The sequence below is a fragment of the Notamacropus eugenii genome, chromosome 4 (genome assembly GCF_028372415.1).
Source record: "Notamacropus eugenii isolate mMacEug1 chromosome 4, mMacEug1.pri_v2, whole genome shotgun sequence".
Lineage (NCBI taxonomy): Eukaryota > Metazoa > Chordata > Mammalia > Diprotodontia > Macropodidae > Notamacropus > Notamacropus eugenii.
In genome coordinates this window covers 136,591,043-136,607,092 of record NC_092875.1, presented here as the reverse complement: position 1 = coordinate 136,607,092, position 16,050 = coordinate 136,591,043, and the positions used below count along the sequence as shown (strand labels likewise).

Sequence of the window (16,050 nt, the reverse complement as noted above, 5' to 3'; positions counted from 1 at the left end):
ATGATATGGGGTTATTTAAAATCCTAGCCCTTTTCTTAATATGTATGTGCATGTGTGTGTATGTATGCATATATATATGTGTGTGTGTGTGTGTGTGTGTGTGTATGTATATATGTATTGACCTGGCAAATAATTGAGATATAAAAATAACAGTAAGAGAAAATGAAGATAAAATAACGTTAGAGAATGTAATTACAACAAGAATAAATATAGAGAATGATGATGTAGACAAGAAGATCTGCTTGCTTGGAGAACATGTGGAAAATGGAACATTTTCTTCAATGTCATTCACCTTTTTTTAATAGGAACAATTTTACATACAAATTCATCTATTTTTCTACATTTGGTTCCTATGATATTAAAAAAATAACTTCCTCATTGTAACGCAGATATTGTTTGGTGACTTAGAAAGGACTATAAAAGTAAAAACAGTCAATACTTAATGTGATGGAAGGAAGTTTAGAAAACTTTTGAACTAAGTAGAAATTTTCCTAGTAATTGGAGGAGTATAGACATAAGCTTTATAATCTTTTTGAATATTCTTGAATATATAATATATAATCTTCTTGAAAAGATATCATCTTGTGCCAGGCCTAGAGGCCTGTGGGCTACCCGAGTCTTCCCTTACCTCTATCGGAGGTCTTCGGTTGGCCAAACCGGATGCTCGTATGAGAGAAAGGATGTTCCAGAGTCAAACAAGGGTTGAGCTTTATTTCAGGGTCTAGTTAAAAGTGCAGGGGAATTCTTCCTTAGGAGGGAGCGAAGAATCTCCCAAGGAGGCAAAGATCTTACAATAAGAGATTGGAAGTAGAAGTGTAAGTGGGGAGAGAGGGGGAAGGGAGAGAGGAGAGAGGAAAAGTGGAGCCTTGTTGTCCTCACACGTGGCCCCTCCGCCCAAGAGAACTTTCAGGCTTTCCTGATCCTACTTAAGCTCTCCAGCCACATAGTTTGCATCTGAATACCGTGCTGTTAGGTGTGCCCAGATCCGGGACAATCTCGAGGGGGGGGAGAGCTCTCTCCCATCACGTCTCTCACGGGAAGAGGCAGAAATACATGAGATAGCTCGGTTCACCTCGATTCCCAGTCGTTTCCTGGGGGGGCCTCGTGAGAACTCTAAGATTTAGAAGTTCCCACCTTTACCCACCCGAGACTGTCCACATGGAATTGAGCTTCCATCCCCAGCATCTCCCCATTATTGTTTTGCGCAGCGCGCACATGGCTATAGAGCAAATAGTGGCTGGAGGCTGAGTGGATTAGGAAGGCCTTTAGCATATGAGTACCCCACAACAAGATTTCATTTACACAGAAATCTGCAGCTAGCACAACTGACAAAGAGAGGCATCAGACAAAACAAAGATGAAGCTAAATGGCTGAGTTACAACAAGAGAAAGGGCAATCACTAATTCCAAAGCATATTCTAAGAGAAGCAGCTAGTGCTGGCGCCTTACACATCACCACCCCCTCAGTCATGCAAATGGATCTCAACAGCCAAGCCTGAATGGCCAAGCCTGTGGTATTCAGGCGAAAGGTTGGTCATCTCCCGAAAAGTTGGTCACCCCTTCCCCCCCCAATGTCCTGGGTTTGTGATATCAAAGTCCTCCTTCAGCCGCTGGAAAGAGATGCCTAGATGGAGTGGTCAGCAATGTTGGGATGAGTGCTGCTTCCTCTCTGGGCAGCAGGGTTAAAGCTGTTAGCAGCAGACTCAGGTGGTGCATGATCCTTCTCCGGGGTCTCCGGGCTCTCCGGGGTCTCCGCCTCCTGCGTCTCCATTGTCTCCGACATCGGTTTCCACCTACGGATCCTGTGGAGACACAAACATACCCTGGACCCCATATTAGTATCTTAAAATGTCTCATAGCTGGAGTAGTATGTGAGTTTTTTGAGACAGCTGTATCAAGCTCTGATTGTATTAGGCAATGTCTTAATCTCCCCCTTTTTTGTTTAGCGAGAATTGCCTTTAAGGTAAAGTTGATAAGAATGCATAGTGGCTGTTTATTTTGGTATAGTTGCTGCCAGGTGCTTACAAATGCTTGATTAACATCTGTAAGGAACCTGAATTTCCAGGATTTTTTCTTTATAACAAACACAGGAGCATTCCAGGGTGACTGTGATGGCTCTATATTTCCTTTTTCTAATTGCTCCTTAACCAATAGTTGCAGTGCCTGGAGTTTTTCTGGAGTCAGGGGCAATTGCTCCACCCAAATCGGGGTGTCTGACTTCCAATTCAAGGGTGGGGACTCCAGTGCAACAGCAATGGCCCTTACTAAAAATTTGATAGCCTCATCCCCAGGCGGCTCATGATGTCTCTGCCCCAGATGTTAAAACTAAGTCCTGGAATCACTAACGGCCATACGGTCCCTTGGCGATCCTCTGCCTCCCACTTAACTGGGTGCATTGTCTCTAAGGTATTTTGGCACCCTCCTATTCCCCACACTGGTCTCTGGCTTTCTTTGAGCTTCCAGTGCCGGGATACTGAGCAACCGCTAAGGCAGGTCCTATCCGCTTCAGTATCAAGGAGGCCAGTCATGGGAATTCCATTGAGCCAGATTGTACACTCAGGTCTATTCTGTCCTATTTCCTTTAGTAACTGGATTTGAACTGAGTGCTTTAAGGGAAGGGCAATAGCTATGGGAAGCTGATTGTCTATATGAGCTGGCTTGGCTACCACATTGGAGCATGGAAGTGCTGTGGTGCCAGTGGGATAAACTTCTGTATATATAACTACGGGTGCATGAGAGGGGTTCTGTAATATCAGGGATTCCTCCTGTATGGGGTCTCTCAGGGGAATCATAGTAAATTGATGAGCTGCAAGCTGGCACTTCTCTAAGCTGTAAAGGTGTTGCATTCCTTCCTCTGGCCCCATAATCTCCTGTATTCTCCCTCCAAGGGGCCGTCCTGATTCTCTGCCAAAGGGTACACTTTCGGGGCCCTCAAGGGGCCCCTCACCCTGTTTCCCGACTTCCTACATTGTCTAGCTAGGTGACCTGGCTTTCCACATGAAAAACAAGGGTCCTGGCCCCTCCCTGTACTTATTTCTTTCCTACACTCTTTCTTAAGGTGTCCCGGTTTTCCGCAGTTAAAACATTTTTCCTCCAAAGAGATATTACTTAAGGCTGCGGCCAGGTACTTCCCTTGCACCTGTGCCAAGTAGACCTGACTTTCTACCCTGTCACATCTTTGTATCATTTCTTCAACAGATGCATTCTTTGGCAGTCCCAGCATTGCCTTTTTGCAGTCATGATTACAATTCTGCCGCAGCAATGTCCTCAACACTATCTCTGTCCCTTGATTCTCCTCTCCCATGTCTCAGCCTACTGCCTCCTGCAGCCTGGCCACAAAATTAGTAAATGGCTCAGTGTTTCCCTGCGTAATCCTAGTCATGGGAAACTCTCTCTCTTTCTTAGGGGCTATAACCTTCCAGGCGGCAATACCCATTCAGGCAATCAAGACATAATCGGCGGCCGAGTACTGTAATTGATTTTCTGTAACCTCAAACTGCCCTGTTCCTGTAAATCGCTGATAAGCCTGGGGGGCCTGAGCCCCTAGCCCACTGGTAGTGCTCTTTACCCTCTGAGAAAATTCTGATACCCAAATCACATTCTGCCCAGGGGTAAGGCAGGCTCTAGCTAAGCTCTTCCAGTCATTAGGAGTCAGAACGAACTGACCACTGAGAGTCTCAAGCATGGCTGTGACAAAGGGTGAATTGGGGCTGTGCTTGGTACAAGCCTCTTTGAGAGTCGCTACTCTCTTCCACTCTATAGGTATGTGGCTCCTCCGAACCCCACCGGGGACACTGGGGTCCGCTATTTCTAGCACAGGAAATGTCCCTACGTCTTCTCCATTCTCTATGGCCTTTCGTATTCCCTTTTCCAAACTGGACTGTGGCCCTAGACTGTCTGACCAATGGAGCATGCTATAAGGAGGCGCAGAGGGAAGAAACGGCGTATGCTCCCCTGCTTCGCCTTTCCCATCAGCTAGATGGTGCTCCGAATCTATTTTTTCTCTACACTCCTTAACTTTCTGCTTACCAGGGTTCTCCCCTCCCCTCTCTCCGCTTCCACTCTCATTCCAATCCTGCCCTGGCCTCTCTGGCCCTTCCAAAAGGCTCTTAATTACACCGTATATCAGGAAATCTAAATCCTCCAGCTCCCCGGGGCATTGTTGCTCATAAGCGGTCATTTGTTCTCCGACCACTCCCCATCTTTCTCTTGATATTCCTGTCTGCTTGAGCCAAGGAGAAACTTTCCAAATCCTTTTACAAAATTCTCGGAGGTCGTTTAACTCCATAGTGACCCCCGCCTCCCTGCATTCCCCGTAAAGTATCTCAGCCCAGACCTCCTGTTCCTCTGGCTTTATTACTGGCAATTGATTCCCCATCCCTGCCCTTTTCCCATGGGTGTGGGAAGCTACTCTCACTCTTTCTCTCCTTCCGAATCTAGGATTTGGGACTCGCGTCTTTCACAGCCCCTTCCGGGTGTTCCCAAAGCACCCAGGATATCTGCGCTCCCAGTCCTCTGTTTGGGGCGCCAACTGCCAAGCCTAGAGGCCTGTGGGCTACCCGAGTCTTCCCTTACCTCTATCGGAGGTCTTCGGTTGGCCAAACCGGATGCTCGTATGAGAGAAGGGATGTTACAGAGTCAAACAAGGGTTGAGCTTTATTTCAGGGTCTAGTTACAAATGCAGGGGAATTCTTCCTTAGGAGGGAGCGAAGAATCTCCCAAGGAGGCAAAGATCTTACAATAAGAGATTGGAAGTAGAAGTGTAAGTGGGGAGAGAGGGGGAGGGGAGAGAGGAGAGAGGAAAAGTGGAGCCTTGTTGTCCTCACACGTGGCCCCTCCACCCAAGAGAACTTTCAGGCTTTCCTGATCCTACTTAAGCTCTCCAGCCACATAGTTTGCATCTGAATACCGTGCTGTTAGGTGTGCCCAGATCCGGGACAATCTCGAGGTGGGGGAGAGCTCTCTCCCATCACGTCTCTCACGGGAAGAGGCGGAAATACACGAGATAGCTCGGTTCACCTCGATTCCCAGTCGTTTCCTGGGGGGGCCTCGTGAGAACTCTAAGATTTAGAAGTTCCCACCTTTACCCACCCGAGACTGTCCACATGGAATTGAACTTCCATCCCCAGCAATCTTGAAACACAGTTCAAGTTATATCACATTTTCAACAAAAATCACTCAATATTAGAGAGAGAACTGTCATTTTTTTCGCCTGGGGTTAGGAGAAAGGACCCAAAAAGTAGCCCTTGAAGCAACTCACAAGATAGAGATGAGGAGAGAGTTGCAGGGATGAGCACCAAGGTGTAAATACACAAGGGACAAGAAATGCTCAGATATAAATGATCATGAAGAGTAAAACCTGTGAATAAGCATTAGAGTGGTGACCACTTTAGGGTAATTCCAAATAATCCAGCTTGATAATCAGTACAGCTCATTCTGACCAGATAATTTTTAACTAATTTTGTTGTACAAACATGCTAGTCTAGTGAAGCTAATTTTCAAAACACTTCCTTTCCTTAGATGGAGAGCATTTTGCTCTGCCCATTTACAAGGTTTCTTTTTCTTTATTCATAAAGAGATTAATATGAATTGCATCAAATGCCAGACATACAGATTACAAAATCTGAATTCAGGTCACTAATGTTACTTGCTGCTATTAAAAACACATTATTTTATCTCATGAATGTAATGTGAGGTTAACACTCATTTTCAAAATAACATGATTTTTTTTTGTAATTCTGCAGCTCACATTTAATAGAAAGTAAGGATTTAAAGACAAACAGTCAGGTAGCTACATTTTATTTGGAAGTAGGATACAACTGGACTGGACAGTCCTAGGTAACACCACACCCACCCAATCTGTTACCTTTCCTCTTCTGCATTGCCCCCACAGCTTTTCAGCTTCTTTTGATGTGTTCTTTTCCACATTAGATTTTGAGTTGCCTGAGGGTAGGAACTGTCTTTTGTCTTTTTTTTTTCATCCCCTGTGCTCAGTGTGGTGAGAGCTATGAAATAGATGCCTAATAAAATGTTGTTTGTCCCTTATCATCACAAAGGAGGAATGACATAATGTGAGGGTAAAGGTACAGTCTATGTCAGTGGGACATGATCACTTTAATAAGAGCTAGGAAGGCTCTACCACAGGAAGGGCACAAGTAGTATGTCTGAAAATTTGAACTAGAGGGGATCTAAGATGGCTAAACAAGCAGTAACTCACTATTGCTCTCCAATATTCACCTCTGAACAACTGAACAATAGCAAAATAGCAACCAAGAACAAATAGTGGAACAGAGAAGCCACTGGAAAGATGGGGTAGAGCAGTCTTTTACTTGAAGAATTGGCAAAAAGGATCTTTATAACTCAGGTAAAAGGAAAACACAGTCTATGACTGGAAACATCCCAGCAAGTCAGCAATTAGCCCCACCTCAGCAAATCAGCGAAAGATACTGAACCCCAGATTGGTGGAGCAGGCAAACATGAAAAACAAGATACCCCACATGAACAGCAGGGAGAGCCTGCAGTATTCAGTTCATAGAACCACCACATACGTTTTAGTCCAACCCTGGATGAGCAGATAGCCTCTGGTGACAGGGCCTCCATATGCTTCAGCACAGTTGAGGGCAATTAGGCATCTTCCAGTTGCTCTAACTCTAGTTGCTTCACATCTCAGGGCAAACCAGTATCCTGCAGAAGAAACATAAAATACCTCCTTGGAAAAACCACTGACCTGAAAAATAGATCCAGAAGATATAATTTAAAAATTATTGTACTACCTGAAAGTCATGATGAAAAAATGAACCTGGACAGTACTATTCAAAAAATAGTCAAGGGAAGCTGTCCTGAGGAACTAGGACCACACCAACTTATCCCCCTTAATTCTGTTCTCTCCCCTTTCACCCTTTCCCTCCTCACCAGTGTTTTGGTTCTGACTATTGCCTCCCTTAGTGTTCTCTCCCTTTTATTCAGGCATGTTCTTTTTTCTTTCCCCTTTCACCTACATCTTCCTTCCCCTTTTCCCTTCATTCTATTTTCACCCTCCCATTTATTTCCCCTTACTCCTCTTACTTCCCTGTAGAATAAGGTAGATTCTTGTAACCAAGTGAATATATGTTATTCCCTCTTACACAAATTCAATGAGATTAAGGTTCAATGTTCACCCCAGCTGACTTCTTTCTCTTTAGTGTAATACATCTTTGAGTCTCTCCATGTGATGTAACATACCCTACTCTGTCTCCTCCTTTCCTCTTCTCCCAGCATAATCTTTTTTTGTTCGTTAATTGATAATTTTGTCATCATATCAAAATAAACTTATACCCTCATCCTCTATCTATCTCTTCTAACTGCCCTAATACAGATACATTTCTCAAGTGTTACAAGTATCATCCTCCTGTTTAGGGATGAAAATGATTCAACTCATTGAATAGCATGATTTTTTTTTCCTTTTCTGTTTAACTTTTTATGCTTCTCTTGAGTCTTGTATTTGAAAATCAAATTTTCTCTTCAGCTCTGGTTTTGTCATCAATAATGATTGAAAGCCCCCTATTTCATTGAATGTCCATCTTTTCCCATGAAATATTTTCTCAGTTTTGCTGGTTATTTGATTCTTGAATGTAATCCAAGCCCCTTTGCCTTTTGAAATATCATATACAAAGCCCTCCAATCCTTTAATGTAGAAGCTGCTAATTCCTGCATAATCTTGACTGTAGTTTCACAATATTTCAACTGTTTCTTTCTGGCTACTTATAGGGTTTTTCCTTGATCTGATAATTTTGGAATTTGGCTACAATATTTCTTGGAGTTTGCATTTTAGGATCTTTTTTAGGAATTGGATTCTTCTTCCCCTCCAATTCCACTTTAATTTTAGGTTTCTGTTTCTTACATGTAATGTCCATAACCTTGACTCAGTGTACTTCACCGAAAATTCTCCAGCAGATATGTAGCAGGACAATTTTAGGTGCTCAGTCAATCACTTGTGGACATGTCCCAGTAATGGTCTTTGCCTGAGGCAGTATGATGGACTGGAGACTATCATCTTCCTGATTTTGATGAGGATGGGAATCAGCTAGACAAACAAGTCCAGGCCACCATCACCTTGGTTCTCCCAGTGGTCAGGCTTTTGCGGGTAGGTGTACCGTATGCAGCCATTGTTGTACACATAATGTTAATGGAAAGAAAGCCACCACCAAAGAACATGTTGAAGAGGTCCCCAGGAGAGATGCCTCCTTCAAAGCCCTGGTGGAAGTCCCCGTGGATCTGCCCTGTTGAGCATCCTGGCTCTTTGCATCCTAAAACTAGTTGCACTGCCTCCTCTTTTCAGAGTTGCACAGCATTGCATATATGGTACCAATGCTTTTAAAAGCCTTTGTGACACCAGGGGCATGGTTCCTGTCAGGGTGAAATTTGAGGGTCAGTTTTTGGTGTGTCTTCTTCAAGTTATCTTTCAATGCTTCTCTGCTTGCACCCAGGATCACATAGTAGTCTTTAAACTGCTTCACCTTTTTGACAGCTTCCATCTGGTCCTGCATGTAGCCTTTTATGCCCTCTCCTCTAGCCTCACCATTAGCAGAAGGGGTTTCTCCCCCACCTGTTCTTTAGTGAGAAGTGGCTATGTCTTTTGACCTGGCCTGAATATGAGAGGTATGTCCATTATGGGTGACTGATTCAATCAATTTGTTCATCACTGACATCAGTTAAAACCTCTGTGACTTTTCCAGAAAGTGCAGTGCCCGCTCGGGTTGGTGACTCTTGATGGTTCTGATGGTGATGGTGATACAAGGCTCTGCTTCATCTTTATTGGATTTCATATTGGAAGCAGAGTGTGAGGCAGGGAGGTGGACAGAGTCTGGTTCTAGGACCTCGGGGCAGTTGTCTTGACAATTTTTTGAAAGGTGATGTCCCAGTACAATAATAACGTGAATGTGAATGGGATAAACTCTCCCATGAAATGGAAGGGGATAGCAGAGTGGATTAAAATGATAATCCTACAGAATTTATTTAGAAGAAACATATTTGATACAGAGATATACATATAGAGTAAAGGTAAAAGTCCAGAGAAGAATATATTATATTTCAGCTGAGGCAAAAAATAACAGTGGTAGCACTCTTGATCTCTGACAAAGCAAAAACAAAAATAGATTTAATGAAAAGAGATAAGGAAGGAAACTACAAAAACCTCACAAGGAAATGCAGAAAAGCACAAATACTAAATGTATTCTTTTCAGATTATTATTCAATAAAAATTACATGCAATAAAACGCCAAAGAAAGGTTGACTAAAGATTAATTGGAAACTACGCAATGTAACACTAAGAAACCAATGGGTCAAACAACAAATCATAGAAACCATAAATGAGTTCATCCAAGAGAATGACAATAATTTGACAACATACCAAAACTTATTGGATGCAATCAAACAGGTTTTTAGGGGATATTTTATATCTCAAAAATCTTAAAAGGATAAAATAGAGAAAGAGGAGGTCAATGAATTGGCTGTACAACTAAAAGAGTTAGAAAAACAATTTGAAAATTCCCAATTAAATACCAAAGTAGAAATTCTGAAAACCAAAGGAAAGATTAATAAAATTGAAATGAAAATTATTAAGCTGATAAAGAAATCTAAGAGCTGATTTTACTAATAAAACCAACAAAATACTTAAACCTTTAGTTAATTTTATTTATTTTAATTTTATTAAAAAGAAGAAAAAGGAAAACCAAATTACCAGTATCAAAAATGAAAAGAACGAATCCACCACCAAAGAAGAGGAAATTTTAAAAATAAAAAAGAGCTTTTTTGCCCAGATCTGTGCTAATACATCTGACAAACTAAGTGAAATGGATGGATACTTACAAAAATATAAATTGCCCAGATTAACAAAAAAGGAAATTAAATAACTAAATAACCCCACTTCAGAAAAAGAAATTGAACTGCCATCAATTAAATCCCTAAGAAAAAATCTCCAGGGCAGGATGGATTTACAAGTGATTTCTATCAAACATTTGAAGAACAATTAATTCCAATGCTATATAAATAATTTAGAAAAATCACCAAAGGAGGAAACTATCTGCTAAGAGAAACTCAGGGACTATATCAACATAATTGCATAACACTTTTCACACACGTAAAGTCAGATCTAAATAGCTGGAAAAAATGTCAGGTGCTAATGGGTAGGGCAAGCTAATGTAATAAAAATAACAATTAATTTACTTATTCAGTGTTATTCCAATCAAACTGCCAAAACTTATTTTATAGATTTAGAAAAATAATATGAAAATTCATTTGGAAGAAGAAAAGGCCCAGAGTATCAATGAGAGTAATGAAGAGAAATGTAAGGGGGAGGTGACCTAGGCATACCAGATCTAAAACTACATTAAAGCAGCAACCATCAAAACTGTTTGGTACTGACTAAGAAATAGAGTTGTAGATCAGTGGAATAGGTCAGATACACAAGACACAGTAGTAAATGAATGTAGTAACCTACTGTTTGATAAATCCAAATACTCCAACTTCTGGGATAAGACATCACTATTTGACAAAAATTTCTGGCTAAACTAGAAAATCATATGGCAGAAAATAGGTATAGACTAACATTTTATATCATATACTGAGGTACGATGAAAATAGGTAGATGATTTAGACCTAAAGGGCGATACTGTAAGCAAATTATGAGAGCAAGGAATATTTTACCTGTCACATCTATGAAGAAGGGAAATATTTAATGCCAAATAAGAGATAGAGAACATTATGAAAATACAAAATGGATCACTTTGATTGAATTTTTTAAAAAATGGTTTTTCACAAACAAAGTCAGTGCAACCAAGATTAGAAGGGAAGCAGAAATCTGGAAAACATTTTTATAGGCATTGCCTCTGATAAAGGCCTTATTTCTAAAATATATGGGGAAATGAGTCAAATCTATAAAAATACAAGTCATTCCCTAAATGATAAATGGTCAAAGGATATGAAGAGGCAGTTTTCACAAGAAGAAATTAAACCTATCTATAGTCATATAAAAAAGGCTATAAATCAGTATTGACTAGAGAAATTCAAATTTAAACATCTCTCTGAGGTACCACCTCACACCTCTCAGATAGGCTGATATATCAAAAATGTAAAGCAATAAATATTGGAGAAGTCTTCAAAAACTGGATCACTGATGCATTGCTGGTAGAGTTGTGAACTGATCCAACTATTCTGGAGAGTAATTTGGATCTATGCGCAAAGGGTTATAAAACTGTGCATACCTTTTATCCAACAATACCACTGCTAGATCTATATCCCAAAGAGATCGTTAAAAAGAGGAAAAGGACCCAAATATAAAAAACAGAGCAGTTTTTTTTTTTTTTTTGGTGGGAGCAAACAACTGGAAATTGAGGATATGCCCATCAATTGGGGAATGATGGAAGAAGCTGTAGTATATGAATACAGTGGCATATTCTTACACTATAAAAAATGATGAGAAAATGTATTTCAGAAAAAACCTGAAAAGTCTTTCATGAACTGATGCTGAATGAATAGAGCAGTACCAAGACAACAGTGTACACAGTAACAGTAACACTCTTCTCAGTAATACAAAGATCTAAAACAATTGCAAAAGACTCAAGATGGAAAATCCTATCCACATCCAGAGAAAGAACTGTGGACTCTGAAGGCAGATCAACCCATACTATTTTCACTCTTTCCCTCTTTCTCATGTTGTTTTTCTTCCTTTTCTTCTGATTCTTCCCAAATTAGTCCTAAATGACCAATATAGAAATATGTCTAACAAGATTGTACTATATCAGATTGCTTGATGTTTTGAGAAGGGAAGAAGAAAATGAGGGAGGGAGAAAAAATGAAACTCAAAAATCTTGTAAAAGTGAATATTAAAAATTATTTTATATGTAATAGGGAAAAATAAAATAGCATTAAGTGAATGAAGAAAAGAAAATTTGGACTAGAGATGTCTCTAAATATATACATTTCATCTTTCCTTGTGCTACTGCCATTCTGCTTTGCTCGTATAGCTTAGCACCTTCTTTGATGGAGTTCATCATGATGGGTGGTCCTGTGCCAGCATCTCCCATATAACAAAGGATACTAAGCTTCAGAGCAACCCTGAAACTGTCCTTCCACCACTTTTCCTTACCTCTTTTCCTTACCTCTTTGTGAACCCTTGTCTTGTGCAAGTTCTTTATGAAAAAGTCTTTTAGATAAATGTTCATTTGGCATATGAGCTATGTGGCCAGTCCGTTTGGAGTTTCACTTTCTGCAGTAGAGTTTGAATGTTTGGCTTTTCATCTTGAGAAAGGAACTCAGTGTCTGATACTTTATGCTGCCATAACCTTCATGAGACAATTCAAATGGAAGCAATTCAATTTTATGGCATGGTGCTGGTAGACTATTTAGGTTTCACAGGCATAAGACAATGAAGTCAGCACAAGATTTTCAGTTGAGTAGACAACCTAATACTTCTCTCCTACATCTCTTTTTGGGGCCTCCCAAATGTGCAACTAGCTCTTGTGATATGAGAATCAATCTCATCATTTAAGTGGACATCCTTGAAAAGTATACGGCCAAGGAAAGTCTAATAAAAATTTACTAATGGAATTTACTATAGTAGTAAAGCTGACTGGGGAGTGTAGACTTTTGTTTTGTCTTTTTTTTGTTGCTGTTTTATTTTAGTAGGGGAGCTGAGTTTCCCCTTGATTTTGTCCACCTTTGTCTTCCATGACTTTTTCAGTCTCTCCATACAAGTAGTAAGAAATACACTTCCCAGAATATCTCGCTATCCATAGAAGGTTACAGGAAGAAACTAAATTTTTGCTTTGTTATTTATTTTGTTTTTCTTAAGTGGGGAATCACCATGAGTAATCTTCAAAGAAAATCTTCCATGATCTTCAAAGGAGGAAATCAGAGAATCTGTCATATGAATATATGAGGTTCTATCTCATTCCTAAGAGGCCCATAGTCCAAGGTAAATCACATTACAAACTTGTCTCAGCCAGTCCACCCCCAATATTTTTATAAAGGCACTATCTACTTACAATCAATTATAATTGTAAAAATCCCTAACAGATAAGTCACAAACAAGGCAAATGAAAATGGAGGATGAGCAGATCACTCCGTCTTTGGAGGATAAAGTCAATCAAACAATAAATTTGTATTTAGCCCCTACCATGATCCAGACTTTGATGCTACACGTTAATGACTAAATTTTTATCTGAAAACCTTATTTAATGTCAGCTAAGAGAACCACCTCTTTCCCAGAATTGCCTTATTGACTAAATATGCAGTGTCAGCACTACCCCAAACTCTGTGACTGGGGTAATCACCCAAATTCTTCATATGTATGGCTTTTGATAGGGAGAGAAAATAAATACCTTTGCTCTTTTTTATAGTGTTACTTAAAACTGTGCTTAAAACATTCTACATCAAAATTTCAAACCACCACTTTTGTGCATGGCTTCCAGAAAGTTTTCCCATGTATATCATTATATAAGGAGAGTGAATAGCTGAATAGATGCTCTTATCGAACTCATGACACAATTTCTCAAAACTATTTGTGTCACTGTGTGGAAAGGACATGAATAATCACAGAACATAGACCATTGAGAATCAAACTACTTTCCTGTACCTGTCAGACATGATATCAAGTAGCAACTCTCCTGTTGTTGGTATTACTGTTCCTAATTTTGCTCTTGCTATTTAAACTAGACTCAGTAAGGCTCAATTTATTTTTCATCCTATAACAGTAAGCTAAACTGTACACCGGGTTGAGTGCTACGTTGGACTTGGGATAACCTTAGTTTGAATCCTATCGCAAAAGTTTATTGCTTATGAGAACTTAGGCAATTCTCAATCTCTGTAAGTTTAGGATTCTTCAGTGAAATGGGAATAATAAAAGTGGGTTGTTATGAAAATTAAATGATGTTACATATTTCACAGTAATTATCCAGGCCCCTAGTGCCTAGAGGCTAGGTATGTTACATTTTACTCTTCTTGGAGAGGGTTCTTCAATATCATTAATGTATTTGTCTTGCATAAGTTTTCTGCTATTGGCTCCAACTCCAATGATGGCATTTCCCCAATTTTAGGCCTCCACTTCTATTTAACCACTTAATAGATTAGTTTTTGGAAAGTAACATTTATTTAAAGACATACAAACATTCTCATACCTGGGGCAATTACCCCCAGCCCCTACCCCATTCCCTTTGCCAACTTTTTTTTTTCATCTGGGAAGGGAAAGAGAATTAAGTTTAAAGCTTAGTTCAATTTGTATTTATAGTATAATCCTAATTTCCAAAGTCAAAATCCTCCTTGAATTCCTAGGGCTTCCCTGTTGTGGTTACCTGCAATGTCACCTGAAGTCCTGGTTCCAAGGATGCTATTACTCAGTTTTCCCATCTGTTAGTGATTCTTTTGCCTAAACCAATAAATAAAAACAACATATCAAACTGAACAAAGCAAAATAAAACTCTAAACATCAAGGAGGGCACAAAGAAAAAAGGGGAGAGGCACCAAGTCAGTTAATGGCACCTTAATTGTGGGTGAACCAAGCCTTCACTCTCTCTGAACCCAAAGGGAAAGTGTCCCAGTCTGGCAGCTTTTAACGACTCTTTTGGCTATGCTGACTATTGAAAGAGTCTCCTTCCACTTACACAGTAGGGGAAAATAGAACCTCTTTTGTCAGAAGCTGTTTCCTCCATTGAAAGTTATCTGGGCATTTTAGCAAAGCAAGTATTACACATATGTGATGTTGATTACAAACCATAATACCCTATTGTTGTTTTACAAGAGAAAAACACAGGTACTGTTTTCCTATGTTGAAAAGTATGATATGTTCCAAAAATCTTAAAATACAACAAATAATGTCTGCCTCAGGATTTCTGCATTGTCTAGATAGCTTCTCCAGAGAAAAGTCAATTTTCTGACTGGATGGTTAAGTTAAAAGTAATTTTTTTTCTGAAGAAATGCGAGGTTTTTTGGAATAATTCTGTAGTGTCAACAGAATCTTAATAATCAGATATTCAATTTTTATCATGTTTTTGCTTTTGTATTTGAGGAAATAATTTTCTCCCTGGGTATCACAAGGCAGAAATGCAGTTACTTGGACAATTAGTTCAGATCTTATCTTTCACTCAATGATAATATAGTTTAGAAGTATGCATGCTTCTGAAGTTATGAACTGCCAATAAATTAATTGACAATGCATTTATTAAAACCTACTTCTATTGATAGTACAAGAAAAATGTGAGTAGGACTCTAGAGAATAAAAGTCATCTAAACAATTTACCTTAGAGTTCTAAAAATGTTTTATTGTTGTTAATGTTGCTGTTTTTGCTTTATATGGCATTATCATTTTCTAATTATTAATTGCTTTCCTCCAAATCCTCCTTTGTAAAACTAAAAAAACAATGCAGCAAAGTTATCCACTTATCCACCATGGTGGCTATGTCTGAAAGCATATGCAGTGCTCTAAATCCATAGTTCAATACTTAACAACAGCATTAGCTATATTTTATTTTATTTTGTTTCATTTTGTTTTTGGAGCAGGGAAGGCAAAGCAATTAGGGTTAAGTGACATACCCAAGGTCATACAGCTAGTAACTGTCAAGTGTCTGAGGCTGGATTTGGTCTCAGATCCTCCTAACTCCAAGGACAGTGCTCCATTCACTGTATCACCTAGCTGCCACTAGTCATATTTTACTCACATTTTACATGGTTTGTAATGTTTGTTTAGTGTTGCTTTCATTTACATAGCTGTAGCCATTGTGTACATTATTCTTCTACTTCTACTTTCTTTGGTCTATATTAGTTCATACAGTCCTTTCAGTGGTTATTTCCTGCTGTAGAAGATTATTCCATTTCATTCAAATGTCACATTTTTCAGCAAGTCTACAATAAATGACCATGGATATTGTTATTGTATTTTATTTTATTTTGCTGTTATAAAAATAATGCAATGTGTATTTGGCTATAAATGGAAGAATTATTTTTGTTCTGAACCTGTTCAATGTTAATGACTATTAGCATCATCAGAGATTCAGAAGATTTTGAGAGGTTGTAACTTTTC

The 16,050-nt window shown here is 39.4% G+C and overlaps 1 pseudogene; it reads right to left on the bottom strand.

The window, feature by feature from the left end:
* Positions 1-7,779: 7,779 nt before the first annotated feature.
* Positions 7,780-8,803, bottom strand: LOC140502342 (dnaJ homolog subfamily B member 12 pseudogene; annotated as a pseudogene).
* Positions 8,804-16,050: the final 7,247 nt, after the last annotated feature.